Consider the following 11,274-nt stretch of genomic DNA (forward strand, 5'->3'; position numbering starts at 1 on the left):
GCTGCCCCAGCAAGTTGAAGAAGTTTGAACATGCATGCCTCGGTTTCTGCCCCAAAAAGCTCTCCAGTTTGCTCTCTTGAGGCTCTGTCTGCAGGGTGTCTTTAAGAACTTGCTGCTAAAACTTACCAAACCAAAGCTGGGGAGTGCACCAGTGGCCTGCCGGCCATGAAAGGTGGCTATCGGTCACCTGCCGGCCAAGAGTGGGCCTCTGCCAGCCAAGGATGGAAGGGTGGCGGCGATCAATGTGGCACTGCCGGCCACTGGTGTGTTGTGACACCATTCTGCAACAGAGCACAAAAAACAGAGGAAATGGAGGGTCTCCCTAGGGCATGTGTGTACTATACCACTCCATATCATTTCAAAACATCAAGGGAGAGACACTATTGGATCCAAAACCATCAATCAATCATCTCAATGCATGATGGCCAAAGATCCAATTTGCCCAAATTCGATGAATGCACAACAAACAAGACACTAAGACCACGACCTTATCATGAGTGATCAAAGGCAATGGAGACAAAGGGGATTGACTCACTTTCATCACTTTGAGTATGAAGTGGACCAATCCACCTTGTGTTCAACAAAACGTCCGGTTGAACACGATACAATACAAACAACATATGTAATGCATGCTAAAAAGCCAAATACATTAAGCTAGCACTACAAGAAATTGCATTTTTTGCAACGCAACAAAATATGTTGCTAAAAGGTAAAATTCATCGACAAAGAGTTTTGCCGACCCACAAAGCTACGTTGGCAACCCGTAGGCAAAAGTTTTTACCGACAAAATTATCATTGCGTTGGTAAAAGTAATGCCTTTATCAACGAACATAGTCATCGATAAAAGCCTTCATCCATCGTCGGCAATTTGCCTTACGTCGGTAAAAGTCATTCAAATATGATGATTGTGTGGCACTTTTCGCAACACAAATTTGCATGGGCAAAAAATATACTTTTAGCAACAAAATATGCATCGGCAAAAGTAAACTTTTGGCGACACATTTACGTCGGTAAATGTTGCCATTGCCTACGATTTGTTTGTCGATAAAGCTTCACTTTTGGCAACGACAAATTTGCATTGACAAAAAATACCCTTCTAGCAACACAATATGAGTCGGCAAAAGTAAACTTTTGACAACACACTTACCGACAAGTTATTTGTCGAGAAAGCTTTACTTTTTGGCAACAATAAATTTGCATCAACAAAAATAATTGAAAATCATTTATATTTTTAATAAGATTTACAGATTTACAAGAGGCATCCCTTAGGCACAGCAGACCCATCAACAACAAAACACAAGAAAACAAAAACTAAATAATGCACCAGGGCCAACGATAAAATATACAAGCTTACAAGGGACATTTCCCATGCCTTACATCACCAACAACATAAATAAAACAAACAAAACCCAAATACTACACAAAACTAACCAAGGAACCTAACAAAATACCAATATAAAGATTACAGTAGTAGCAGCCCAGCAACATTGCAGCTGCAACAGCCCAGCAAGCATCGGCCAAGTGTTATACAAACAAGGTTGTCCCCATGAATGTTGATCATAAAATTATGGTGCTGATGTATTTTACCAAGAATGTGCGTTCAACCATCTTTTGCTTGTAGGAGCGCCCCCTTCATAATTGGCAAAGTAATTCCTATTACCTGTCATTGAAGAATGTGTTAAGTTGAGTGTAGTTACCCATTGTATATCTGACAGATGGCCAAGAAACACTAAATAGTAAGCTGCCTTCAATAAAACCATGAAAGTCATTGTGGAAGTCATGAAATAGCAGACAAGTGGCCAAGAAACACAAAACAGTAAACTATCTTCAATGAAAACAACGCAGTCATTTTGGAGAAAAGAAAGACAAGAAGATGAGAGCGCACACACACATTACTCATATTAAAGGAACTCATACTACTGAAATGTAAGTGATGTATGACCTTTATGTCCATTTTGAACGCAGTTATACGATCTTCATTTCCAGCAACCTGCACCATTAAAATCACTAATCTAATTATTTATCATGCCTTTGGATTCTGCATTATGGCATACTTCTACTTGTGTAGCTCCTCGAGATTTTTTCACATGTAACAAGAAAGTTAAATTCAAAACCAACTGAACACATTGTAATGGTAAATATAAAAGAAATTCAAAAGGCAATACCTTAAAATCCATATCCCCAGATGCATCTTCAGATCCAGTTATGTCATAAAGAATAAGTGGGGTTCCATCCTCCCCAAATTCCTTAGTGTCCAAAACCAAACCCATTACTATATCAGTAAAAGAGCTCTTCACTAGGACACTAGCATCTTGCAAGGCTAAGCATCCACCACAAATAGAGGCCATACTGACACACAATACTACTTGATGTTAAGATGTAAAAAAATCAAAACTAAATGACTTGATAGAAGTTATTAAGAAAATAATATTGTGATCCGAAAGATAACAATGATCATGTACCCTTACCCAATTAGAAGTAAGCACCCTTACCCAATTAGAGGTAAGCACAATCCAAAAACAAACCATAACATGCCCTATAACAATACCCACAACTTCAAAGCAATATACAACAAATATAATAGTAGCCACAACAAGCACACAACACATAACAAATAAGGAGTTTCTTATCTTAAAATAAATAAATAAATAAATAAAATAAAATCACATGCTAATGAACAAATCAAATAAAAATGTAAATCTATAGAAGGGGGAAAAAAAAGCATGAGAAAAAAGAAGAAGAACATGAGGTGAAGGAATCAACAACAGCTGTGAATGAAGAGTTGAAGAGAAAAGAGGTGCTTCGTCTCAATGTGGGTCGCAACTGCTGTAAACCAATGAACTAGTGGATCCATACCAAACATGTGTGAGAATGAGGAAACATATTAATAATTAAATTTATAAAGTTTTTCATGCATATGTAATAATTTTTTTGAAAATCCCACTGTTGGGTAATTTCTCCTAAAAAATTTAACAAAAATTATGAGTATGTACATTTCCCAAGTACAACAATACTACAATCCCAAACACAAAGACCTAGAAAATATTTAGAATTTTACATAAATGATTTAGATTTACTAAGGTATGAGCCTACAACACCAAGTTTAAAATTTCCTGCTAACACATTTCTTTAACTTGAAGTACCTGTAAAAGACTTGAGCTCAGATTCCAAATCCAAAAAGTTCTTTAGATGAGCTTTAGTCAATATTGTTGATCAGTGCTACAATGCTGAGATTAGAAACTAAGACCACAATCATTTAAATCCTTTTAAAGCAGCTACAACATATAATCAAAAAAGGAACAAAATAACGGTGTTTCCATGAACCAGCATTCTATTAGTAAACTAAAAAGAAAATAAAAGGAGAGATAAAAAAAAAAAAATGGAGGCCTTGAAAGGACAACTACCATGCACGATTTGGGTCATCGGATTCATCACACAATTCAAGCCCAAATTCATTTTGATTTGGGAGACATGAATTCCCATTAGGCTTTTTCCAGATGACAGTGTTCCCGTCTACAGCAATCAGCTCATAACACAACGCTCTAGCAACTGCCTGAGATCTGCCCATTCCTTATCTTGTTTAGGCTACTGTATAGGGGGGCCAGAAATGACTATGTACCCTCCTGGGCGAACTAACCTACCAACTTCAATAAAATATGTTGCATCTGCGAAGTATGACATTGTTTATAATAAGAACCAAAGCAATAAATGAAGTGTACAATGTGAGAGGCACACGAGTTACAGAGATCTCACTATGTGTTGTAAAAGGGATCAAACATCGAGAGCAGTGCACCAAGTCAAATGAGGAAGCGGGAAATGGAAGTCGGCGAGTACCAAGCATGGCAACAAATGCTAGTATTCCTCATTCTAATGCAAATTGTATTTGTGCTTTGTGTGAATCTTTTGGAGCAAAGGAGAGGGTTAAAATGTCTTCAACCAAGAGGTATCCACCAAAACTAGCGACTTGTAAGGGCATTGAATTAAATGGCTAAAAAAGGATCAAGAATCAATTAGAGCTCAACGAAACAAAAGATCACAGTTCCTACCCCACATCCCATATCAAGAGCTGTCCTTAGAACCCCACCAGCTATGGAAATATACTATTTAAGTTTCTGGGAACATTGTGCCACCACCAGGAAAAATGAAGTATGGGCCTTCCTTTTTAATCCATCATTGATGGCCTTTCCTGTTAGCTAACGTATTGTGTGGCATGTTGCTATGCCATATCTACACGCAAAAGGTAATAGTAATACTTCAAGATTCCAATTAATTCAAGGCACTAGTAGTTTGGTAAAAGTACATTAAATTGCAGTCATTCCACCTCAAAGCACAAACTGAAAAATAATTCATAATAGGTTTCTCAGGTGGTACCAAGGAGCATGTTTTTCATGCATTATGATATTACAACACTAGGAAGATAAATAAGAGTGTCTAATTTCATGGAATGTACCATAACCACTGAATAATGATTTCTAAATATGGATAGTACAGTACAGTGTAGGTTCAGTGGAAAGATGACAAAGCGTGTCAAAGGCCTGGAGGCTCTAGATGTGATTGGGTGAGAAACAAAACAGTCCAGAGAGAGAGAGAGAGAGAGAGAGAGAAGCAGTGAAGTTTCAATTTGATGGACCTAAAATAGGTAAACCCAAGCGCAAGGAAATGTTGTGATGAGTTTTCGTCTCTTAGCCTTGTTCCCAGCCTAGGCTAAGAGACCGAGGTGTTACATGACTCTAGAATCCTAGAAGTGCCTCGTCATCACAACTTAGAAGTATAAGGGATTAAAGCACACACTAAATTATTGCTCATCAAGTTGTTCAATGAGTGGTGACACCAAGGGCTCATCTAGTGTAAACAAATATGTGTATCATGAGGCTGACATGTGGTGATGTGTACACATGGCAATGTCGTGTCAAATGTTAATGGACATGTGGTAGGTTGTCAAGTGCCTACAATAAGTTACATTATAAAGGTTCAAACTTGCATAATTGGACAAAAATTGGAATACAACTTTGGCTTAAGCCCAAAAGTCACAAACCAGCTTAGTTAGGCTACTTATGAGGGCTCAGGCTTGGAAATGTTTATATGACTAGAAAAATTCATATGCATGTGCCTCAAGTCTAGTTGGGTGCTCTAAGAGGATGGGCACCTCATCTTAGCCCATTCACACCTATACCTTTTGCTTTCTTAATCATGCAAAGGCATTTTTCAAGTATGGGGCTAATCAAAACAAAAGGAAACCAAAAAATGGTTCCAAAATACATGGTCAATAGAGATATTGTCAAATCCAAATGACTGCAAAAAACGCTTGCTTGTCTCAGGATGGTAACACGCAGGTCCTCAATAACAGCTACATTCACAACAAAACTTCACCAAAAATAATAACAATTACGAAACAGATAAAAGACTGAACCAATGTCCCAATTAGCACAATAGAATGGAAACCACCCATAGAATCATAATGAAAATGAACCAATATTTCATAATTAGAAACCACTACTTCATAAATCACGAATTTTTACTTAATAAGAAACCACTACTTGATAATGAAATTTATAAACCCAAGTTAATTAAAAGTCCTTACTAACTTTAGTGGATAATTAAAGTTGGAAACCCAAACACCCTCATTTTCGCTTTATTCCCCCTTTTCATGCCTTTTCATCTATTAGAAACCCCTAACACTTTTCAGTTGATAGCTTTGTTCTAATTAGTGAGTAAATTAATAAAACACTTGCATATTCAAACATCTCCCAACAACAACTAATCACTACTATACAAACCCAGTAAAAATCATTCAGTAAAATTGAATTTAGGGCATTACAAAAGAACATAAAACCCATTAATAATTAGATAGTATGATAAAACAAACCTTGAAGACGATGAAGATGCAGATGAGTCTTGCGTGGTTGAAGTGACATTGTTGTCTTGGTTAAAAGACAAGGAAGATGAAGAAGAAGAGGAAGGAGGCTGAAAAAGACCGACTTTTTCTTTGAAATCTTTAAACTATGTAACCCATTTCATCGTATTTCTGAGATGATGACTTTCTCATCCAACGAATGTCCCATCGAAGGCCGATCAAACTCCGGTAGATCCAAATCCTTCTAAATCTAGAAGGATCTTCGACCTCAATATACGTCTACGAGAGAGTGAGAGGGTTGAGAGATCTGTAAACGCCGGTCTACGAGAGAGATATTGTGAGCGTCTGTGAGAGCAATAGAAGAGAATGAGAGGATATGAGAAGAGGAGGGTTACCTAGACGCCAAAGGAGGTACTGCCTACACTGGTGTTGTTACCAGAGGGGGAACTGCGCACGTTGGTGTTATCGCCACTGCGAGAGACAGAGAGCAGGGTTGGGTGTGAGAATGAATTAGGGACGTAAGGCTTTGATTTTTATTTATTTATTTATTTATTTGGTGTTTGGCTCCCGAAATTTTTATTTTGGTGTTTGGCTCTCCAAATTTTTATTTTGGCGCTATTTTTTTTTTTTTTTGTCATACTTTTCACGACAGAAATTACATGTTGTGGAAAGTGCAATATTTTAAACGGCTGGTTTTTTGTGCATCGTGAAAAGTGTAATTTTTAACGACTGACTTTTTATGCATCGTGAAATGTTTAATATTTTTAAAAATTCTTTATGACCTCCAAAAAGATAAAATTATTCAAAAATAATAAGTATTTTTTTTATTTTTTCACCCAAATTTTTTTTTTAGTTTTTTAGAAAAAGAAAATTTGAAACTAGTTTCTAAAAATAAAACCAAATATATTGAAATTGATAATCTAACCACATTCTTTGAAAAAGTTTAAATTATCTCGAATTAGCCATCTCAACTTAAGAATATAATTGTGTTTGATGGGTTCATTTTGTGATCTAATTCAATGATCACTTTAATTTTAACTAGAATATTTAAAACTCTTTCAAAAGTTATAATAAAAACACAAACCACTAAATCACTTCATTTTACTAGCAAAACTTTTACCAACGAATAGTGTTATCGTCGCTAAATGTTTAACTCTTTGCCCACGCCAACTTGTCGTCGCCAAAAGTAAGCATACTAATAGCAACGCTCATTGTGTTGCTAAAAAATAAGCCTCGTAGCTAAAATTTTTGAAATTTTGGCGCCAACCAATAATTTTGGCGCTTAGTGAATGTTATGGCTTTTTAGCGACGGTAGTAAATTGCGTCGCTAAATGACTACTTTTACCAACGAAATTCATGACTGTGTTGCCAAAAATATACTTTTAGCTATGAAAAATTGACGTCGTCGCCAAAACTAATCGCCAAAAGTGCAATTTCTTGTAGTGTAGTAAAGAGCATCACTCAAAAGGCATGCACTATCAGTCTCAAATGACTAAACCAGCCACGAATAGGGCTAAACCATGCCAAAATAATAGTCCAAACATGCTGAGGTAGAAGCTCAAAAGGCTAAGAGAACATACACACATACTAGCCCCTAAGCAAAGCATAACACACAACCCTCAAAAGCAATGAAGAAGTGAAGTATATGAGAGTGTGACTACACTATATGCGCTGAAATTACATGCTAAATGGTGCCATACCATGCAAACATCACATGCATATCATTTTGAAGGCTTCAAAACCCAAAGCTAGGAAAGGCCCTTTACACTACAACCATACTAAGCAATGCTCAAATGACCTTAACCATTCAAAACAGACCTAAGGCAAGTCGAAATAGTAACAAAAACATGCTAGACTTGTAGCATAGATGGCAAGAAAAAAAATGCTCAAGTATTGGCTCACAAACAAGGCATGATGCTCAACTTCTCAAAAGCATTGAAAGAGCGATACATATGAGAGTATGACAGTGAAACATGCTCTGAAATCATATATCAAATGATGGCATATCATAGAAACAACCCAAGCAAAGCATGCTAGTGGACTCAAATCACAAGACTATGAAAGCCTATCATGCTATAGCCATACAAGACAAGCCATACATGACCAAGACCACTTGGAATAGAGTTCAAGCATGCTAAATCATGGCCAAAAGCATGCTGAAATATAGCTAAAACAAGCTAGACCAATAGGCCAAAACACTAAGCATGCTAGGCTAATGAGTGAGATTGCACTACAAGTGCAAAGAGCAAGCAACCAATGATCAAATAAGCCAAAAACAGAGTTATGGAAGGTCTAAAAAGTCACAAAAATATGCCTGAACAAAGCCACAAAGAATTAGAAACACATGCTCATTTGGTAGGCCATCAACACATGCAAACAAGGTACAAAGGGGGGGGGGACCACCCCCACCTATTTTGGGTCCCAAAACACACTTTCCACCACTGAAATTCCTCTGGAATTTAGTGGTTTTAAGGCCAAAAAGAGATCAGTTGAAAAGCTTGAAAGATAGCTCAAAAGGCTTTACAAGCCAAGGAGCAAAAGGGAGGAAACACCCCCTAACCAAACAAGGCTTAAACCACCATTTTAGAACCTCAAAATCAAATTTTTTTTATATTTGAAAACCAACCTTGAAATGGTGGAAAAAGATGGCAAAGCAAGTGTGAAAGACAAGCTTAAAGGGTGAGTCTTATACCTCTTGAAGGGAAGACAACACTTAAGCAACAAAACCAAGCCAAATGACCTTCAAGAGCTCCAAGGAAGCTCCAAGAGGGCTTCAAGCAACCTCAGCCCAAAGTTGAACCACTTTCATCAAGGATGAATAAGCTAAAGCTTGATGTATGCAAGCCTTCAAGCACAAATGCTCAAGAGAGAGAGAAATCTAGAGAGAGGATTTAGAGAGAGAGGCTCCCAAACCTTTTGCTAAAATGTTCTCAAATGTTCTCCCCCTTGAATATGAGATATAAGGCTTCAATATATAGAAAAAACAAGAGCTTTGGTCGAAAATATCTCAAGAGGGACAGTTGTACTAGCTAGAACCAAAATATCTGCAGAAAACTGCTTTGTTCTATCAGTGGCCGGCACTCGATCACTGTTGGCCGGTACTTGATCATCCATGGCCGGAAAGGGTTACTCTTGGATGGCATGGGGCCGACATTGGCCATTCATGGTTGGCACCTGGCCAAAAAATCTCATTCATGGTCATAAACTTCCACCTCTGGTTGGACAGAAAAATCTACTTTTTGAGCCCAACTTCAAATGGACATAAGTCCTTCATCTGGACTCATTTGTAGGTCATTCTTGAGCCTAAATTATATCCCTGGAAGTTTTATTTCCAATGATGACATCCTCACTTCAAAATTCCAAGTGTGTAAAAAGTTATGCCTGTTTGAGTGAAGACTGCTCAGTTTTAATCCTACCCGGATTCATGCCGAACTTCTTCTCCAACTTGTTTTCTTCTCTCCTCTCCCATTTTCTTCAACTCCAAACCCCTAAACAAGGTGTTTTGAAATATTTTTCAAATATTTCACCTTTCTTCCATTCATTTCCACTTTGTCCTTGCTCTGTTTACCAAAAAGCGCAACATTTAACAAAATGCGATCCTTGGAACATCATAGAAACATCTTTTCAAAAAAATATTTTGAAAGAGAGAGTTTTCAGGCCTAAAAACCATTCAAAATTGTTTTGGTCCAAAATGGGGTGTAGGGTTGGGATTTGTCTCTCTCCTTAACAAAGAAATCGAATCTTTGCACTGCACACCTTTCATCACCAAGTAAACAATCAGTAGCGCCCAAGTCTTAAGGGCGATCAAAAATGGGGTGTCTACAACTTCCACCACTGACCCACATTGCCCTTCAACTGGAAGGATGCCAAGGTCACTATCAAGCCATCGTCCTCGATACCAAGCATTTTGAACGTCTTCACCATCTATTCTAACCACTCTTCCGCCTTTAGTGACTCCTTTGGATCCCTTAAAAACTCATCCGGATTTGATCGTAAGCAGCTAGTATTAGACTCTTCTTGCGTACCAGAGGTTAAGAACATCGACAGTCAGTGGATATAAGCGTAGTTACTGTGGTCGTGCACCTATTAAGGTGGCATATATTCGCAGACAGTATGTGCAAAATATTCCCTGATACATTAAAAAGAACAATAGGGGAGTAAGGAAGTTACAACTATATGATGAACAATTAAGGGATGTTACATTTGATAACAGATGTGTGGTGAGATTGTTGAATGGGATTGAGTTGGGAAATAAAACTGCCAATCGGACAAAATCATGGTTAAGGGTGTAAAATTAATTGGGAATGTTCAATTGGGACAAGACTCAAAAGAGGAAGTTGTGGTATATCTCATTCCTTTTTTCATCATAAGTGATAATAATAGTCCATTAGACTTTGTCTCCACACCTGACAAGATATTTATTGGTGTTGGTGAGGGTAATCTTAAAACCTGGATTGTAGATCCTGATCAGTCCGATAGGTTTCGTATGTTGAAGAAAATGAGATTCAAGCTTGTTAGTGGCAAAAACAAAGAGTACGTTCGACACGAGATAGAGGTTGTGGATGAGTTTTTCCCAGTAGATGTTTGGACGGACTACAAAGATACGTTGTTAGGAAATGTGGGGAGCATTCATAAGGATGCGATATATTTAGTGGTTGCTACTTTTTGCAAAAAAGAATGCAAAATTTGTTAAGGAGCCAAATGTTTTTTAAAACTGTTTAGAATTGTTTTTTTATAAGTAATTTTATTTGTAATGTTCAGGTGGATGAATGTTGACGATATAAAAACTGATGTTATTGAAGATGCTTCAGTAAGTGATTTCAGTTGTATTGAACTTGCATTGCCTATTTTATTTTCTCAGTTGAGATTGAGATATAAACAAAAGAGCATTAAGGTTAATAAAATATTCTTCCCTTCGCACACCCAATATAAGTGGGTTGGTTAGAGTAAATGTGTATGATCGGAGGTTAGATGGTAATGACAATCTGCAGGCATATTTTATTTTCCCTGTAGATTGTTAGTGCAAATTAGTGTATTATGGGAATGGTTATTGTTCCATTAACCAAAAATAGGTGCCATGGATGGTGAAGTATTGACTCGAAGATTAGAATATTAAAAGGGGAGTAACATATTGTAAAATGAAGGGGTATTTGAAGTATTCTACAAGTGAAATGCCAGAAGATTCATAGTTGAGAGCCCTGTCTATTGTTGTCTTAGCTAAAAAATATACAAAGGCAAATGTTGATGTTTGACAATGTGCTCCAACCGAAGTTCTTCCGATTCTATCACGAACTAAGTCCGTTGGTTTCTCGAAGAGGTGGAGAGATTTGTTGTTAGGAGGTTTCGTTGAAAGTGGTTCAGTTATTGATGAACGTAGAGGTCATCTCAGCTTGTCCAAAATTGATGTACGTAGAGGTGGT

At 37.3% G+C, this 11,274-nt stretch overlaps 2 long non-coding RNA genes across 2 annotated transcripts; both read right to left on the minus strand.

The window, feature by feature from the left end:
• Nucleotides 1–1,193: 1,193 nt before the first annotated feature.
• On the minus strand, nt 1,194–2,078 carry LOC145824554 (uncharacterized). The gene is made up of 2 exons (XR_014366319.1): nt 1,943–2,078; nt 1,194–1,660 (listed from the first exon to the last, which is right to left on the minus strand). It is a non-coding gene; the product is annotated as an uncharacterized LOC145824554 (long non-coding RNA).
• A 1,063-nt stretch (nt 2,079–3,141) lies between these two features.
• LOC145824553 (uncharacterized) lies at nt 3,142–6,371 on the minus strand. Its single transcript, XR_014366318.1, has 5 exons — nt 6,250–6,371; nt 5,867–6,175; nt 3,754–4,227; nt 3,405–3,665; nt 3,142–3,219 (listed from the first exon to the last, which is right to left on the minus strand). It is a non-coding gene; the product is annotated as an uncharacterized LOC145824553 (long non-coding RNA).
• Nucleotides 6,372–11,274: the final 4,903 nt, after the last annotated feature.

The sequence above is a fragment of the Camellia sinensis genome, chromosome 4 (genome assembly GCF_055761805.1).
Source record: "Camellia sinensis isolate YWXY chromosome 4, ASM5576180v1, whole genome shotgun sequence".
Lineage (NCBI taxonomy): Eukaryota > Viridiplantae > Streptophyta > Magnoliopsida > Ericales > Theaceae > Camellia > Camellia sinensis.